The following is a 21,035-nucleotide window of genomic DNA, read 5'->3' on the forward strand; positions in this document are numbered from 1 at the left end:
AGTTCACAGAAAAAATGACATTTTTCGTTAAAATACCTCCACTCTATATTACACTCGAAAATTTTCTTGAGAAACACACATAGAACATCCTCTCCATTTTCACATATCTACACCACTCCTTCAGAGTCAACATCATCCTCCAGACCCTTTACATCCTTTCTCATCACCCCCATGCAGTTTGAAGACCCTAGAAGAGAAGAAAATGACTGGTACATGAAGAGAACCTCCTCCTGTAGCAGTCTATTCAAACATCACAGGAAGCCATAATATGTTTTTCTCATCAGTAGGGGCGGTGATACCAACTCATGAGGCCCTTTGCAGTAGTCATACCACTCCCAACAGGACTTGTTATAGACATTTTTGGGCATTGCAACCCCAATCATAAATGTCCATAAACCAAGGGCTCTTAAGTCCCTAAAAGTGTTGTTCCAACCTCTAAAAGAACAAGGTCAACTGATTACACCTTCTCCCAGAAGTTCTCCATGAAAAACTACTCAGAACTGGTCAAAACTGGACCATCTCACCTGCTCCATGGTCAAAGTGCACTGCATCCCACCTAAATACACACGGGAGGTGAGATGCATACTGAAAAGCCCTTCTATGCGGTGCGATGGGCGAGAGTGAACAAATGGCAGGGTCAATCTACAAGGTGGAGGATCATGGAATCTTCCAGAAACTTCTCCTGTGACACTTGCCTCTCTGCATTCGCCCAGGGATGAGTAAGAGATCATCAATCTCCAAGTGGAATCAAGAAATATCAGAGAGAGGACACTAATCAAATCTCAAAAGCTGACTCACCCCCCTTGCAAACATCTATATATGGATCCCTCATCCCAGAGATCCAGAGGCTGGAATTTTGTATCTTGTAAGGAAGTGTTGCTGGTTTCTTGGTGTAACATCATAGTGTTGGGTGATCTAAGCTTTTCATGAGGTGAAGAAGGGCTTTCTTGCTGAGAGGATGATGTTGGGTCAGAACAATTGGTTGTAATCCTCTTTGCTATTCTTGATTATTAATAAAGCTATTCAAGTTTTCCTCCACATTCTTGTACGATTGATGATATATGCATTTGTGTGGTCAATATATATCTGGTCCTATATTGTTTATGATAGTAGATCTATGTTCTTGGATAGTGTTATGCTGCTTTGATACTACAGGTGCTCTTTGAAGCTGGGTAGATGAGGAAGCGAATGGAAAAGATCTATCAGAAGGGAGAGGAATCAAGCAAGGAACCAAGCACAAGAAAGAGTTTGGTCTCCTTCTTTCCCCTCTTATCTACTTCTCATAAAGGAAAATGAAAGTGGTTTTAGTTTGTTTGTTTCTAAGGTAGCTACCAGCCTTAGTGGGACTAGCAGCTCTGTATAGACACTAGATTTCCCGATAACAAAATGGAGACTCCAGTGGGGAACGAATAGATTGTTTGTTTGTCTATATTTGTTTACTTTATAAACTTACAGACAGAGCCTGAAGTCAAGCCAGCTAGCCTTCAAACTGCATTTGCTATGCAAGTGCAAAGTAGATCAATGCTGCTTCATCTATCTTCGGGTTTTGTTTATAAGCTGAACAATCGATTTACAAGCTCTCTAATTGCCCTTGTGGTGGCTCTAGTAACCTCCTTAGATCTACCCCTGTGATTTATTTACTGATTACCACTTGCTCGGCCTAAATCCCTGAACTGAGCTGCAAACTATGACCCGGAACCCAGTTGAAGTCCCATCCCTGGACCATCGCACTGTCTCTTCTTTGGAATCTGGATGCATCGCACTTCCTGAGTCTAGTAGGTGCGCTGCATCTCACTTTCCCTGTGTTACAAGTGTGCTGATCAGACAAGACCTCTTCAGCTCTTAGATTTTGCTTTCTGTGTTCACTCTTTTCAGCTCTATTCAGGAGTTTTGCTGTCTGTAGTTAGTATACCTCTGTTGAAACCCCTTCCTTACCATTAGTCCGCCTCCATTGTGCAAAGAACTGTAAATGTTTTTATGTATTGTGATCCATTTTTAGTTCTCTTTTACAAAGAAGTAGCGTAATTGAACTGTCGTTTCTTGATTTGAAAGTGTCGCAAGTGTCGTTTTCAGTCATAGAAGAGAATCCGATTGTTCTTGATAGTCGATTACACTGTTACTCTTGTATTTGATTTGAATTAGTATTTTTTCAAGTGTTGAAAGCAAGTTTTCAATTCCAAATCGCAAAGTGTCGTCATTGTCTTCATTTTGTCTTGAAAAGAAACTTGTTAGTAATGTCGCTTTGAAAAATAATTCAGATTTGCGCTTAGCTTTCTTTTTATCATTCACACATTAAGAAGGCTGAAAAAAAATACATGCATGTGCATTTGCATTTATACTGTTTGTTGGTTTGATTTAGGATAATGCATATAGTGTGTGCTCTCTGCTCTATGTTGAAAGAATTTCGTCTCTCTTTCCTTAGTAGCTAGGATTTTCATTGCAAAAAGAAGATTAAATGATTGTTTATCATCTTAGATTGCATTTTAGGAATTGTATATCTACATCATGTGGTGAACCTGAAAGGAAAATTTCTTAAGCAAGATCAACTGTAAAATAAATTTAATGAATCTAAAAACGCTTTGGAACCTAACGCACAACATTTAGAAGTCTAGGCTAGAGACATATTCCGGCGTCGTAAAGCCTGGTAACTGTTGTTTTCATTGCTGGTTGGGTGATTCCTCCACTTTGAGACGATAAGTGCTAGTACAGACTTGTGCTCCCACGTACCGTCGAGTATATATTGGGAGACCACAATAGGTTTTATCCTTGATCCATAGGAAGATGTGTCTACCGCCCTATCGATCGCAATGCACTAAACACAGCATTCGGGAAGATTGACTGGCATACCGTAAAAAGTATTCTGCAGTTTTGCAATTGGTTTGGTAATCCCTTTGTCTAGATTTCCAGAGCAGTCTCTTTCGTTCCTTTTCAGACTCCTTAAAGGAAAAGTTCCATCTGAGTACTTGTCACTTCAGGCTCATTAAAAATCGAAGGCGACTATAGTCATCTTTTGTTTTTTCTCGACTCTTAAAAATTGAAAAAACAAGTTGTGTCAAAGTGTCTAAAATTCATTTAATTCGGAAACATATTTCCCCTTGATTTTCAGTTGATCGAGTAATCTGCAATCGTGGAAGAAAGTCAATTGAAACCCTGTCGTTCGTGGAGGCTTACGAGTCAACCGTCTTTGTCTCCAGAATCAAAATTGTTACGGACAAAGCGAACTCGTTTAACCGGTTCCAAATCCCCTGGTAAAGTTAGAACAAGTGTTCCAACACCATCGGAGACTCCGGCTACTCCAAACATTTCTAGTATCCCTGCCTTTACAGAAGAAGTTCCGCAGCCACCAAAGGATAGTAGAACTGATCCTAGTGTGAAGGTAAACACTTGTATTACTGAACCGACTCCATCTACAGCTGATTCGGAAGGTGTTATTCCCCAAACATCTGTCGCTATAGATTCTATACCTTCTTCGGCACCAGAAATATTTCATGGACCTGACGGTCTACCTCTTCCATCTGGTCTGATTGCTATAGAAGAGATTGTGGAGGTCCTCCATCTAGTACTCCATCGAAATTTGGAGTTGGGATCACCCTATATCGTTCTTCATCAGAAATTATTCTACCATTATTGGAAGCTCCTGTAGAATCGCTAGGAAATCTTTTGGATAGACTAGAAATGTCTGAACAACTGTCGACATCTAGGACTATGTCATCCGACACAGCAACGGCAGAACTTCCTGCTGTCACTCCAACAATGTTCACCGGCATACCATCTGTCCCAACTAGCTCTCAATCGCTAGAAGGGGCCCACTCAGGGGCTATTTCGACAGTATGGTCCGTTCCCGTTTGTTCATCCGGAATAATATCTGGGAACTCTTATGTTGAGTCTCAGCAAATTGATCCTTCACGGTGTCAATTTGGGCAGTCCGGTCCCCAAGGACAAACAATTCCTTTGAGTACCGGATTACCGTCGTATGGGGGGCAATATACCCTTTCATTGTCTCCTCTGGGAGGACAACCATACGAGAGTTCACAACAAAATTCAGGTTATGCTGGAATTACATCTAGCGGTTGGGTGCCAATACTGCCTCAACAACCAAGAGTTGTATATTCGATGCAACAATGTTTACCTATGTCAAGTATACCAACTACACCAGCTATTGTGACGGTGTCGCAGGTACAAGCATTGCCTGTTGTATGCCAACCTCAGGTTTCTTAGGTTGTAATGCAACAACCTCTTGTCCCTGTGACTCAACCACAATCGCCAACTAGTGGAATGACACAGACCCAAATGGGTACAATTGCCCCTCATCTTGGTCAAACAGCCAGTATTGGACAACAACACATGGCTTCACAACCATGGCTGGTGCAATATCAACAACCGCAATTCCAACAAGTTTACCAAGGATCTGAGCAACAAATCTTTGCAAATAATGGGCAGCCGTATATTCAAAATGGTCAAAATCAACCATTCTACAATGGTTATGCCCATCAACCTTATCAGAGTTACTAGCATCAAATGCATTACGCTGGTATCCAAAGACCAACTCCCTAGGCGATTCCATCTTATATTGGGTATGCTTCGCCAAACCTGAATCAACAGTTACCCTTTGTGGCAACTTTAGAGTTACCGGATCTAAATCGGCTAACGGACGATCCAATTGCTTACGCCCCTTGGTGGCCAGCGATTCCGCATAAACTTCCATCAGGTATTCCTAAATTTAATGGAAATCTGGGTGAATACCGGTCGAATCATGTGATGACCTTTCATCTGTGGTGTTCATCAAACACCCTAAACGATGATTCGATTAGGCTTCACCTTTTTCAGAGAGCGTTAACTGGTCTGGCAGCAAAATGGTATATCGAATTACCTAGAGCTTCATTTGATAACTTCAGTGCCCTAGCCACAACCTTTTTAACCCATTTCCAGTTACCCATAAGGTACAAAACAGGGACAGAACTTCTTACCAATTTCAAGCAAACGACGACCACTCACATATCCGATCATATTCATGAGTGGCGATGTCGTCGTAGAATGGTAAAAACATATGTTCCTGATCAGCTTTTAGCTGAATGGTTTATTAAGTCATTATTACCTTCCATTACAGAAGATGTGGCAAAAGGAGTCATCACTGAAGAGCAAGTTATTGCTCGTGTGCAATATTTAGACTTGATTTATACTCAGTCTGGCACGCTCTACGATAAAATCCCTGACGCTCCCAGGCTGGAATTTTCCGTTCCTCCCCCTCCTAAATCGAACAATGACTCTCATGCCGGCGATGGCGTGATTGGTACGACAGACACAAAATCGACAAAGGCTACATCTAAAAAGGCCCATAAGATTTCTAGTCAAAATGCAAAAGAAGAACTTCTCGCCTCGGAAGTAAATGCCGTCTCAACTGACAAAGGCAACGAAACCAAGCAACCAGGAGGCAAGAAGAAAAACAAAGGGAAGTAGAAAAAACAGGAGGAATCATCACCTGAAAAATCTTCTATAAACCTACTGGAGATAAGAAACCAAATCGTCCATGTCTTATATGTGATGAGGATCATTGGACAAGAGATTGTCCATATAAAGCTGAGCTTAGAAAATTCTTCAAGAATTCAAAAACCTCGGCGGTATTGACTGATCCGTTTCAAAATCCAAGAACAAATCTGGTTGCTAGTGACAATGCTTCCCCATCCCAGGTGCTGATGTTGTCGGTTTCGAAACAACAAAATGATGCTTTGATAACGACAAGGAATAAAGATTACGAGAATCCACAGCTGTCGAACAATAAGGATAAAGATCAACCCAGTAGTTCGACAACAACTTCGAGAGAAGTTGCACTGCCCATCATTCTAGAGCTAACAATAAAACCGCCAAAGGGAGTAGTACACAAGTCGACATTTAATCCGCGTGCCAGAGCAGCACAACATTATAATATAGTGGAAGATCTGGCCAAATCGCCATCGGCTATGTCGACACTTGAGGTACTGCAAAATTGCCCCTCCCAAAAATAGGATTTATTATCAGCAATAGGTGGGATTGAACACACGGATTCTAATCTTGTGTCCTTTAATCACAAAGGATATGATCCTCAGTTACCAGCTCAACTAGCTTTCCTCATTCAAGTGAAAGCCCTCAACAAAACTGTTCATCGAACAATTATTGATGAGGGGGCATCTACATGTATTATGTCGATGAGTTGCTGGAAAACTTTAGGATCTCCAACCTTGTCGCGATCTTCGACGACATTAAAAGCATTTGATGGACGAACATATACCCCATATGGGATTCTAAGTAACTTGCAAGTTGAACTGGGGGGGAAAACAGTAGAAATAGATGTTGAAGTAATCGACGGAAACCTCGATTACAACATCCTACTGGGAAGGCCCTGGATATATGCTATGGCTGCGGTTGTGTCGACCTACTTTAGGAAGATTGCATTTCCTTTTCAAGGAGGAATTACAATCGTCGACCAACAAACATTTCTCCCCAATAGTTCCCAAGTTACGGGAAGCATTTCGATGATCCATGGAAGCCCCCATTCGCTTCAAAATATCGGAGTAGGCCTACTAAAAGACCCTATATTAATGGGGACTTTTTCCCTCCCGCCTCCAATCAATCTGGCGGAAGTGGCGACGGTAGGAACCTACAATATGATATCTTCCATTCAAAAGATCTCAGAAAACGATATTAACATGGATCATTTGCAGGTATTGCCTCCAAGCCTGTTATAGACATTTTTGTGCCTTACAGCTCTAAGCATGAAATGTCCATAAACCAAGGGATCCTAAGTCCCTAAAAGTGTTGTTCCGGCCCCTAAAGGAACAAGGTCAACAAATTACAGCTTCTCCCAGAAGTTCTCCACCAGAAACTGCTCAGAATCAGTCAAATCAGGATCATTTCAGCTGCTCCACTAGCTAGCTGCGTTGCATAGCACCCAAGTACACTATCTAGGTCCGTTGCAACGCACCTAAATGCACTACCAGGGTGCGTTGAGCGGGAAATGAAAAATGGCAGTGTCATTCTGCAAGGTGGACAAACAATGGAAGCTTCTAGAATCTTCCCCAATGACACTTGCCTCACTGAGTTCGACCAAGGATGATTAAGAGGCTCTCAGTCTCCAAGTGGAAGCAAGAACTGATATAGAGAAGACACTAGTCAGATCATAAGCTGACTCATCCTCTTTGCATACATCTATATATGGATCCCTCATCCCAGAGATCCAGGGGCTAGAATTTTGTACATTGCAGAGAATTGCTGTTGGTTTTGAGATAGATATCAGAGTATTGGGTGATTTATGCTTTGTTGGAGGTGAAGAGGGGACTCCTTTGCTGGGAGGTTGATGCTGGATCAGGAATCATCGGTTGTAACTCCTCCTGGATCTTCTTGTTATATCAGTAAAACTATTTGAGTTTCTCCTACATGCTTGTGTATCATTGATGTTTGTTATATTTGCATGTTTAGCTTAAATCTGATCCTAAGCTATTTATGAATATAAATCCATGTCTTTGTGTAGTTTTCTTCTTCTGTGATCTTACAGGAACTTGGTGAAGCTGGGAAAGTAAGGGAGCAGGTAGCTGGAAGCTGTCAAAGAGGAGAGATATTGGATCAAAGGACTAGCGCAAGACACAGGTTGGTTCATCCTATTCCTCTTCATTTATAGTTCATAAAGAAGAATACGAAAGTAGTTTTCTCTGTTTGTTTCTAAGGTCACTGTCACACCTTAGTGGGATAGGGTCATTCTGAATAGACACTTTTCCCGTTAACAAGGACCCTTCAAATGAAGACAGTTCAAATGAACGTAATGGTTGTTCAAGGACCCTTGGATTATAACCTACTCCTTGGACGAGAAAATATTTATTGCATGGGAGCCATCGTCTCCTCACTCTTTAGAGTAATGTGTTTTCCGCACGAAGGAAGAGTGGTCAAGCTCGTGGACCAGCTTTCATTTCTCGGATCACGCATAGCAAATAGTCATATACCATCCCTAAATGGTCTCTTCACGCAAGAAATGTCTCAATCTCCAGTCCGTCCTCCCGATGAGCGCGAGTAATTCAGAGGGATATGACTGAAACCCAGGGGGCATGCATCCTGGTCTGCTTCGGCAGGAAAACTTCGGGTATAGGGTAGGTTTCCGCGGGAGAATATGACTAGTCTATACCCCGTCCGTCGGTGGAAGAGGGGTTATTCTAGAATAAGATTCTCTTGTCAAAGTTATGTGAGTTGGCGGGCATCGTCACTCACCTTTGTTTATTTCGAGCAACATCGCCGAAGAAGTGTTTTGTTTGCACCGCGAATAGAACAATCTTTGGGTAACCTGTAAGAGGTAGGCCTTTCCTGATAGAACAAATGTTTTGTCTGCAAATTGAGGGGTAACCTTGAAACCATATTTTATACCTGGGGGCATGCAAACCTTTTGGAGTGCAAGCGAGGGGCGGCTATTTATTTTTTAAATTTTTAGGACCTCTAACCCTTTAAACTTGTAGGATTAGTCGTTTCCTAACTCACATAAAGAAAGGATATGGGGCAACACTCGAAAGATTGCCGAATTTTTATATGAGACATTCTTATCATATGAATGGATTAATCGAGCAATTTTAGCACATAGTTCAAGCTCGTTAAAAAATAAACATAAGACATGAGAAAATGTTTCACACCCGCGTTTAAGCTCGTTAAAAAATGAACTATTCCCCGGTAAATAACCACCGTGAATGTAACATTTCAGCCATTAAAGACTTGGTCGTGTTTGCACCATCACCTCCACTTTTTCATTGGCCGATCATTCACCTCCATTTGATTGTTTACCCATTTTGAAGAATAGCTGCGAAGAGTGATTTCACTAGCCATCCTTGTGACACTGCCGTGATTGGAAAATTCCAAACCTTACCTGGAATCAGCTGCTACCCATTTTATCACTCGTTCCTCAAAAGACGAGTCTTCTTTAAGCTATTTTCAACTGACTCGTAAAATATGAAAAGATTGCCGAGTTTTGGCCTTCCAGCTCATTAAAGCGACCGGAAGCACTATCCCTCCTCTAGATTTTAATCTTTTTGGACCTGAGGGATTATTGCACAAAAAGATCGAGCGCTTGTTTTGTTCGGCTCGTTAAAACTATCGAAAATTCATCCCTTCTGTATCGTTTTATACTTTTTCGGACTTAAGGGATTAGATGACGAAAAAGGAATTTTGGAGTTACCTTTACGTACCTTTTTAGACTCTCTAAAAATGAAAAGGACCGAGTTATCTTTGTCGTTAAACTCGTTAAAAAGATTAATAGCGACAAACTTGTCTTTAGACGAGAACAAGTTTCACTGTCGCTAGGCTCGTTAAAACATAGCGATAGGTTTGCCCGAAGGGAAAATTATAGAACAAGAATATGTTATCCTCCTCAAGCTTGACAAAAATAAAGAGGTACTGGTCAGCAGTGACTGGGGAAAAATTGGGAAGAAAACTCAAAGAATCTTTATTGGTAGCAAGTCGCTCTTGAACATGACACTTCCACTCCGTGCCTAAGTCGGGTTGGGTTGTTTCATTCACCGGTCACATCACCATGGTCACACCATACCATCCACATTTGGGGTAAATGCTACCAATCCATCACATAAGTGTCGCCGACATGTTCAAGAGAAGTCATCCAGAGAAGTCACCAGTGTCCCATCCACTACCATACATTATACTTCATTCTTTCATGACCGCCATCCTGAACCATATATCATCAGATCTTTTTCACCTCCATCAAAATCATTTGCTCCGTTCCGTGTCATTGATGTGGGATTCATTAAGGCCCTCCTTTGACGGGTCACTTCTTGTCGACATTAGCTCATTATCCAAGAAGTTGATCTAGGAACCCCCCCTTCAGTACTTTGAAGCTTGCATGCCTCAATGGCAAGTTTCTCACTTCCGGCGACAGGTATACATCAATGACCTTTGACCGAAAGATTTTGCGTGGTGTTCGACACCAAATCCTTTATTCACACCACGTGAATTGTACTGCAGTACCTTGAGGGTCATCATCATTATCGGTGATTCCTCTTGGGCTTGTTAACAGTTTACATCATTGACTGGTAATCAAGCGATGTCTTTCCATGTTCGACTTCAAAACATTTATCACATGGATCGACTTGTACTTCGAGTGAAGATCGGACGAGATTGAAGACCCGGATCTAGTTTCATCCAACCGGGCTGCGATATATATTCAGGAAAATAAAGACATTGAAATGTACAACGTTGCAGCACAGATAATCATCCTACCAAAAGGATGATGGCTCTATCAAAATCATCAGTCTACCATCAGACGATTGTCTGTCCTATGTACATGAAAATGAATTTATAAAGCTAAGCATGGGAATGCCCGCCTCAGCTAGATCATGAAAACAGTATGAAGATAATGTATTGTATTGTATCTTATTACAGGTCTCCTCCTAGCATTGAAAGAACTTCCGATCCTCCTAATAAAGCATTTCACCCGATAAACTGCCTCATACTTTAGGGGGCAACTGTTATAGACATTTTTGTGCCTTACAGCTCTAAGCATGAAAAGTCCATAAACCAAGGGATCATAAGTCCCTAAAAGTGTTGTTCCGGCCCCTAAAGGAACAAGGTCAACAAATTACAGCTTCTCCCAGAAGTTCTCCACCAGAAACTGCTCAGAATCAGTCAAATCAGGATCATTTCAGCTGCTCCATTAGCTAGCTGCGTTGCATAGCACCCAAGTACACTATCTAGGTGCGTTGCAATGCACCTAAATGCACTACCAGGGTGCGTTGAGCGGGAAATGACAAATGGCAGTGTCATTCTGCGAGGTGGACATACAATGGAAGCTTCCAGAATCTTCCCCAATGACACTTGCCTCACTGAGTTCAACCAAGGATGAGTAACAGGCTCTCAGTCTCCAAGTGGAAGCAAGATTTGACAGAGAGAAGACACTAGTCAGATCATAAGCTGACTCATCCTCTTTGCATACATCTATATATGGATCCCTCATCCCAGAGATCCAGGGGCTGGAATTTTGTACATTGCAGAGAATTGCTGTTGGTTTTGAGATAGATATCAGAGTATTGGGTGATTTATGCTTTGTTGGAGGTGAAGAGGGGACTCCTTTGCTGGGAGGTTGATGCTGGATCAGGAATCATCGGTTGTAACTCCTCCTGGATCTTCTTGTTATATCAATAAAACTATTTGAGTTTCTCCTACATGCTTGTGTATCATTGATGTTTGTTATATTTGCATGTTTAGCTTAAATCTGATCCTAAGCTATTTATGAATATAAATCCATGTCTTTGTGTATTTTTCTTCTTCTGTGATCTTACAGGAACTTGGTGAAGCTGGGCAAGTAAGGGAGCAGGTAGCTAGAATCTGTCAAAGAGGAGAGAGATTGGATCAAAGGACTAGCGCAAGACACAAGTTGGTTCATCCTATTCCTCTTCATTTATAGTTCATAAAGAAGAATACGAAAGTAGTTTTCTCTGTTTGTTTCTAAGGTCACTGTCACACCTTAGTGGGATAGGGTCGTTTTGAATAGACACTTTTCCTGTTAACAAAGCCCAATAGAAATATTGTAGTAATCAATGTTTTTGGCATGGGAGGCAGACCCGAATCAACGCTCATCAAGCGTTTGGATAGATAGGTCTAAGGAATATGGCACCCCTTCAGATCCTTGGTCGTAAGTGCATCACACTGACGAAGGAATTGTTCAGTCAATGATAATTGAAGGGGCGCCATGGGAAGATTACCACCATCTTTCTCATCTTCCGGATTGTCAAGAAGATACTCCTGATGACCTTCATCATCCTTCAGTTTTTGATTTCCTATAAAATATTGTAAACACGGTGGATTCTGAGCGAAACTTGTCCAATATTGAAGAGACTATCGCCATAAATATCTCGACCAAAACGGATGTTGTAGAGAATATTTATGTTGGTAAATGTTGTTCTCCTTCAGAACTGGAAATATATAACGCTCTTTTTCGCGAATTCAGAGATGTCTTTGCTTGGTCATATGATGAAATGCCAGGCATTGACTCGAGTATAGTTGAACACGAAATAAAGATGTATCCAGATGTCAAACCAGTACGACAACGGCTACGGCAGGTGCACCCAAGAAAGCCGCTGCCATCAAGGCAGAAGTTGAAAAACTTCTCCATGTTGGTTTTATTTACCCAGTTCCTCTAACCGATTGGGTATCGAACATTGTTCCTGTAATGAAAAAACAAGGAACGATTAGAGTGTGCGTCGATTATAGGGATGTAAATCAAGCTTGTCCAAAAGACAACTATTCTACACCCTTTATTGACCAGATAATTGATGAATGCGCCGGATGTGAAATCTTTTCATTTATGGATGGATTCTCCGGGTATAATCAAATAAATATCCGCCCACAGGACCAGTCAAAGACAACATTTATTTGTCCATGGGGCACATTCGCATACCGCAAGTTACCCTTTGGTTTAAAAAACGCAGGAGCAACATTTCAGAGGGCAATGAATTATGCCTTCCATGACATCATAAACATCGTTCAACCATATCTCGATGATCTTCTGGCTCATTCGCGAAAGTGGATCGATCATCCACAGCATTTGAGAGTAATATTTCTACGTTGTCGACACTACAAGATACGACTCAATCCACACAAATGTGTGTTTTGTGTCAGTTCTGGTCGTTTGCTTGGCTTTGTAGTCTCGAAGGACGGGATCCATCTCGACCCCTGTAAGGTTCAGGCAATCATAAATTTGCCTCCACCTTCAAATTTGCTTCAGATTCAGAAACTCCAAGGGAAAGCAAACTTTCTAAGGAGGTTCATTCCAAATTACGCTGAACTTGCTAAAGGTTATACGCGTCTATTGAAAAAGGAAGTGCCCTTCATCTGGGATCAGGTCGCGCAAGCTTCCTTTGATGCTTTAAAAGAATCCCTAATGAAAGAATCATTAATGTACGCTCTTGATTATCAAAAAGACTTTAACCTGTATCTGGCTGCAACGGATACAACCATCGCAATGGTTTTAGTTCAAGAAGACAACGGAATTGAACATCCTATATATTATTTGAGTAGAAACTTAAATGATACAGAAAGCAAGTATTACCAGGTTGAAAAGCTGGCTCTCGCAGCTGTTCAAGCGATACAGCGATTTCGACACTATGTCCTCTTTCGGAAAACTACCATTTTGTCAGATTGCAACCCCATGACTTATATATTGTCGCGACAGTTGCTGGGGGGAAAATATTCAAAATGGATAGCAATTCTTCAAGAGTTTGATCTGGAATTCGTAAAATCCAAATCAAAGAAATCCCCGGTTTTCGCAGAATTACTATGCGATTTCCCATCGTCGTCCAATGATGAAACATCCGAAGAAACCATCGTGGATGAATCTTTGTTTCTAATATCTTCAAGCAATCCGTGGTATGGAGATATAATCATCTATCTCCAAACCCAAAAATATAGGTCTAATACCTCTCGCTCAGAACAAAAACGTATTCGATACCAATCAAAAGACTACATGATCGTCGGTGATACACTTTACCGTCGTGGTGTCGATACAGTTCTGAGGAGGTGCCTCACCCATGAGGAGGCTGAAAAAGTCCTGAATGATTGCCATTTAGGCGCGTGTGGGGGGCATCAATTTGGTTACGCTACGGTGCAAAAATTTTTACGAGCAGGATACTTCTGGCCAACAATGTTCAAAGATTACATAACTGTGATCAGAAGTTGCCATGCATGTCAAATTTTCAATAGCAAAACCAGAAAACCACCCTCACCCCTGCAATCGATAGTTGCTGTTGGGTATTTCGCCAAATGGGGCATTGATTTCATGACATGTAACCCCACCTCGACCGGGGGGCATGGGTATATCATAGTCGCAGCAGACTATTTTACCAAATGGGCTGAGGCGATGCCTACATTAGATAACACTGGTGAAACAACTGCCCTTTTCTTTTTCAATCATGTAGTCGCTAGATTCGGCGTTCCACAGGCTATAGTCACAGATCATGGATCGCATTTTCACAATCACATGATGGTCGAATTGGCTGCCAAATTGGGGTTGTCCCACGACAGCTCTACTCCATATTACCCGCAGGCCAATGGATAGGTTGAAGCAATCAACAAAGTCCTGAAGCGGATGCTACAAAGGATGATTGGAGTCTAAAAAAGGAGTTGGCACCTGATCCTGTACTCAGCCTTTTGGGCATATCGAACATCGGTAAGGAATGCAACCGGGTTTACACCTTTTCAACTGGTGTATGGCCTAGAAGCAATCTTACCAGTTCAGTGTGAAATCTCGTCCCTAAAACTCGCAGTCGACCTTCTCCCCAGAACTTCATAAGAGGAGGCTTATTTCTTGGAACTAATCCAATTGGATGAAACCTGTCGTGATGCCGCTTTGGCTAACGAAGCCCATAAGAAACGAGTCAAGGCACAGTTCGAAAAAAATGTCAAACCTCGTGTCTTCTCAGAAGGTGACTTGGTCTTACTTTACAACCAGGAATTCGATAAATTGGGAGCAGATAATTTCAAGTCTTTATGGATGGGCCCCTATATTGTTAAGCGTGTATTAACAAAAGGAGCCTACAAGTTAATGGATTATGACGGGATTCCACTGGCGCAACCTCGTAACGGGTTGTACCTTAAGCGTTACTATGCGTGATTCAGTGTGGTAACCCATATGCTTTTGTTACATTTTTGTTTTCGCTAAGGGTAATTGTTTTGGTCAAGTAATCCAATTTTTACATTTGTCGCAGATGTTGAACCTATTGGAATCTTTTTTTGGATATGCCGACGGAGCGAGTCGTAGTTCGCGGAACCTATCTTCTGCGGCCTGGGCCATTTTTGATCCAAGCGACGAGTTAGTAAGTTTCAGAGGGGTATGTATTGGTCGGTCAACAAATAACATCGCTGAATATAGCGCATTGATAGAACTTCTCTCTGATGCCATCACACATGGCATAAGCTGACTTGTCATTAGGCTAGACTCACAGCTCGTCATACTACAACTCACTGGTATCTACTCCGTCCGAAATCCAGCTATCTATCGCATGTTCCTAAGGGTCAAGATTTTGGAAAGGCAATTTGATTTTATTCAATATCAGCATATTTCCAAAAACTTAAACACATTAACGGATTCATTGGAAAATTATGTGTTAGATAGACATTTGCAACATTTATAAAAAGAAGCATTTCATCAGTATTTGCATCAGGATCATGTAACTTAACCTAAATAAAACTCCAAAAATAAAAAATATATATATAACTTTTTATGGTTTACACATAATGTTCTGTAACCAAGACAAAATTGTTCAAATGACTCAAAACTCAAAATGCTAGGGGGCACCCTAGTCTAATGATGCTGGTGATAACAAGTCACCGCCTGTGCAATCATGCGTAAAAGCCTAGTCCATCGACTCGGCACGCCAGTAGTATGTCGCTGCAACCTCAGAGGCAGCTCGTCAGTCCTCACGTCCAGAATACCAAGAGTGAGGCCTTAGACCTAATCCCGCAATGCTGAAAGAGTCTCGACCAAATCAAGGTCGCGAAGGATAGCCCTTCCCACAGCCTCTCCTGCTGGAGCGGCAACTGGCACTCTCAGGCGTACTACTGGCCGGACTGGTCCAACATCTGCATGAGCACATGAGTTTTGATTAGTCCTAATAGAAGAAAGCACAAGAACATTATAAAGAGAAACGATAAACATAGATATGGTCAGAGAATTTACCGATGACACCCCACTGCTCGCCAGCCGACAGTACCAAATCTGGGTCACCTCAGAAATCCATACCGGCATATGGATACTCAGAAAAAACCATCTCCTGATGGTTGAACCACTCAAAAAAGGTATCAGAAAAGGAAACCTGGGACTGACCAGCATGCCTAGCCATAAGGTCGACCCATCTCTGCATCCATGGCTCAGTCGGTGGAGGTAAACCAAGTGAAACATACTGCGGCTGCATCAGCGGGATCTTTTCCAAGGCGAAAGCTGTCAAGATAGAACCATACCCAAAGTTCTTCAATCTTCCATTTTTCACCTTGGTCAGTTGTTATTTCATCACAGAGAGTACTGCATCACACCAGTTGAACACCTTTGGTTCAAGGCATTCCAAGGCATACTGCATATAAGACCTGTTGGCCACGTGAAGTGTCGCACTACCAGCCAGTCTAGCAAAAGTGAACAGAATGGTCCTCAGAGACCTGTCAGTGACATCTCAGATATCGATCTTACCGTCCTTACTCGGCCGAGATCCCTCTTTGCAATACCTGCGAATGTAATCTCTCACAGATTCACCCCCACGGGCCGAACCTGATAATGAGATAGGGGCACCCTGCCTCGATAAGTCGGTCAAAAAATAGATGTCCACGACAGTCAAGGGGATGGGCTTGCCCCTAATCTAGAACACATGGGTGGTAGGATCCCATGCATCGAGAAAATATTGCAACAAGTTGATTTGTTGCCTCATGCTAGAGATGCAGAAAAACTTGAACAAGCCATAGTTCCGCAGTGCATTTACCGTAACCGGATCATGTAAAGCAAGCATGTCCTCTTCTTCATGCTCATGTTCTTGCCATGTAACAAGAATTTTGCTCCAATGAATCTCTGAAACAAACAAGAGAAGAGTCAGGATTCTGATTTGGTGAAAAACAGGTAAAAATTTCCATGAAAAACTGTGCATAAATTTCCCTCTTTGCGCCTATCGCACCCCCAGCAGTGTTCTAGGTGGGATGCATGCTGACTAGCCAATGGCCAAGCCAGCATGCATCACACCTTTCGATATAGGAGAGGTGCGATGGAGCCATGGCGAGTTTTTCAAACCCCAGAGGCTCAGAAAAACCAGAAAACATGCTCAGAATTCAAAAAGGAAAGGATGAAATTGAAGAGCTCAGGTTTAGCTCCTACCTGGTCCAGACAGCGCCAAGAATCATCCACAGAATCTCCCGGAATCAGCTGGTGAAAATCAAGGGGGAAAGCACCTCCAAAGCTCCAACAAACCAAAGTTCAAATGAAATGGTAAAATGAGAGGTAAAAATCACTTTTAAATTACTTTTCACGTAATTCAAGTAAAATATTGGTGTTTTAACTCATTTTTCAAACATATATTGTGCATTTCTAACTAGTTTGATGAAGCAATTGAGCAGGTAGTACAACCTTTGAAAGAACAAAGTTGTCAATGGTAAAATCAAGGTAATCAATGACCGTTATATCGAGTAGTTTTAATGCGGAATTCAAGCTCGTTAAAAAATAAACATAAGCAATGAGCAAATGTTCCCCCAGAGTTTAAGCTCATTAAAAAATGAACCTATTTTCGGTAAATAACCATCGTGAATGCATTATCATCAGCCTTTGAAGCCTTGGTCGTGTTCTCATCATCACCTCCACTCTGTATTGGCTGATCATTCACCTCCATTTGATTTTTTACCCTTTTTGAGGAACAGCTGCGAAGAGTGATCCTATTAGCCATCCTTGTGACACTGCCATGATTGGAAAATTCCAAACCTTACCTGGAATTAGCTGCTACCCGAATTTATCACTCGTTCCTCAAAAAATGAGTCTCCTTTAAGCTCTTTTCAACTAACTCGTAAAATATCAAAATATTGCCGAGCAATTGGCCTCTCCAGCTTGTTAAAGTGACCGGAAGTGCTATCCCTCCTTTAGATTTTAATCTTTTTGGACTTGAGGGATTATTACACAAAAAGATCGAGCGTTTGTTTTGTTCGGCTTGTTAAAAGTACCGAAAATTGATCCCTTTTTGTATTGTTTTATACTTTTTCGGACTCAAGGGATTATATGACGAAAAAGGATTATTGGAGTTTTCTTTACATCCCTTTTTTCAGATTCTCTAAAATTGAAAACGACCGAGTTATCCTTTTCATTAAACTCGTTAAAACCGAATAGCGACAAACTTGTCCATACAGACAAGAACGAGTTTCACTATCACAAGGCTCGTTAAAACATAGCGATGGGTTTGCCCGGAGGGAAAATTATAGAACAAGCATATGTTATCCCCCTCAAGCTTGACAAAAATAAAGAGGTACTGGTCAGCAATTACTGGGGAAAAATTGGGAAGAAAACTTGAAGAAACTTTATTGGTAGCAAGTCGCTCTTGAACATGATACTTTCACTCCGCATCCGAGTCGAGTTGGGTTGTTCCGTTCACTGGTCATATCACCATGGGTCCATCACACAATCCGTATTTGGGGTTAATGCTACCAATCCATCATGTCAGTGTCGCCGATATGTTCAAGAGAAGTCGCTCAGGGAATTCACCTGTGTCTCATCCACTGCAATACATTTACACTTCATTCTTTCATGACCGCCACCCTGAACCTTATATCATCAGATCGTTTTCACCTCCATTAAAATCATTTGCTCCGTTCCGTGTCATTGATGTGGGATTCAATAAAGCCCTCCTATGACGGATCGCTTCTTGTCGACATCAGCTCATTATCCAGGAAGTCGATCTAGGAACAACCCTTTCAGTACTTTGAAGCTTGCATGCCTCAATGACAAGTTTCTCACTTTCGGTGACAGGTTTACATCAATGGCCTTCGACCGAAAGATTTTGCGTGACATTCGACGCCAAGTCCTTTATTCACACCACGTGAATTGTACTGTAGTACCTTGAGGGTCATCATCATTATCGGTGATTCCTCTCGCGCTTGTTAACAACTTACATCATTGGTTGGTAATCATGCGATGTCTTTCCATGTTCGACTCTAGAACATCTCTCACATGGATCGACTTGTACTTTGAGTGAAGATCGAATGAGATTGAAGACCCCGGATCCATTCGGGCTGTGATATATATTCAGGAAAATAAAGACATCAAATGTGCATCATTACTGCACAGATAATCATCCAATCCAAAGGATGATGGCTCTACCAGAATCATCAGTCTACACTCAGACGATTGTCTGTCTTATGTACATGAAAATGAATTTATAAAGCTGAGCATGGGAATGCCCGCCTCAGCTAGATCATGAAAATATTATGAAGATAATGTATTGTATTGTATCTTATTACAGGTCACCTTCCAGCTCGAAAAAACTTCAGATCCTCATGATAAAGCATTTCACCCGACATCAACAGATTAACGACCTCATGCTTTAGGGGGCAACTGTTATAGACATTTTTGGGCACTGCAACCCCAATCATAAATGTCCATAAACCAAGGGCTCTTAAGTCCCTAAAAGTGTTGTTCCAACCTCTAAAAGAACAAGGTAAACTGATTACATCTTCTCCCAGAAGTTCTCCATGAAAAACTACTCAGAACTGGACCATCTCACCTGCTCCATGGTCAAAGTGCGCTGCATCCCACCTAAATACACACGGGAGGTGTGATGCATACTAAAAAGCCCTTCTATGGGGTGCAATCGGTGAGAGTGAACAAATGGCAAGGTTAATCTGCAAGGTGGAGGATCATGGAATCTTCTAGAAACTTCTCCTGTGACAGTTGCCTCTTTGCATTCGCCCAGGAATGAGTAAGAGATCATCAATCTCCAAGTGGAATCAAGAACTATCAGAGAGAGGACACTAATCAAACCTCAAAAGCTGACTCACCCCCCTTGCAAACATCTATATGGATCCCTCATCCCAGAGATCCAGAGGCTGGAATTTTGTATCTTGTAAGGAAGTGCTGCTGGTTTCTTGGTGTAACATCATAGTGTTGGGTGATCTAAGCTTTTCATGAGGTGAAGAAGGGATTTCTTGCTGAGAGGATGATGCTGGGTCAGAACAATTGGTTGTAATCCTCTTTGCTATTCTTGATTATTAATAAAGCTATTCAAGTTTTCCTCCACATTCTTGTACGATTGATGATATATGCATTTGTGTGGTCAATATATATCTGGTCCGATATTGTTTATGATAGTAGATCTATGTTCTTGGATAGTGTTATGCTGCTTTGATTCTACAGGTGCTCTTTGAAGCTGGGTAGACGAGGAAGCGAGTGGCAAAGATCTATCAGAAGGGAGAGGAATCAAGCAAGGAACCAAGCGCAAGACAAAGGTTGGTCTCCTTCTTTCCCCTCTTATCTACTGCTCATAAAGGAAAAAGAAAGTGGTTTTAGTTTTTTTGTTTCTAAGGTAGCTACCAGCCTTAGTGGGACTAGCAACTCTGCATAGACACTAGATTTGCCGATAACAGGACTCTCCACCAACAGAAGTAGATTGGACGTCAACAAGGTACCTACACACATAGAAACAACAACAGTCAAATACCATAAAGAGAAAATAAGATATACATAGGAAAGAAAAGAACACAACAAGTCAACTCCCTTGGTGAAAATAAAAAGGTCCACCTCCAGTATGCACACCCCTACATTATTCGATCATGAAGTAGGCATAGGCATGGAAAACTCTCATCTCCTCCCTATGTGTAACTAATTAAAAATGTGTAAATGTTGAGAGGAGGTATTTTAATAAGTTAGAGGTGGCCAGCTAACTTGGCCACCCTCGACCAGTAAATAAAAAGTAAGGGTGAGAACTCATGTAACGTGGAGATGCCACATCAGTCAAGTTAGGATCGCATAGAGTGGGTGTTGATTACGAGGGACAAGGGAATGCTTACTCCAAGTGGGGACATCGGTTCAAAAGAGGAAACCTCGTGTATCAGCCAGGTCATCACAACGCTATAAGGCTAAGCCAAAAATGGAATATTGTGTACTAGGGCTTGAATTCTCTTGCATTTACTCTAATTTCAAAAAAAATTAAGGTGAGGACAAGCTTGAGGTGCCATTGAGGAGAGTCGAACCCTATTCTGCGATTTCTACAATAGGAAGCTATACGAAGCCTGCAAATGCTACAAGAAGCTCGAGAGACTACTACAAAAAGACTAAAACGGTGAAGGAACACTACTAATGGTTGAATTGGTCTCCAATTTGTTATCTCTATCCTAGAACATGTGGTAAAAACTAGGTGCACACTCTCCTTCATCTACACATAACTTGTATGCTGGTGCACTCTAAATTCTACTAGAAATATCAGTTAAACTATGAAATGGAAAAACATTTCTGACTGTAAATTAGAGGAAATATAGGCAATTATCATCAACCAGAGATTTCAACCCTC

This window comes from Pinus tabuliformis, chromosome 8 (assembly GCF_031772625.1).
Source record: "Pinus tabuliformis cultivar Carrire ecotype Pingquan chromosome 8, CPIR1, whole genome shotgun sequence".
In the NCBI taxonomy this organism is placed as follows: domain Eukaryota; kingdom Viridiplantae; phylum Streptophyta; class Pinopsida; order Pinales; family Pinaceae; genus Pinus; species Pinus tabuliformis.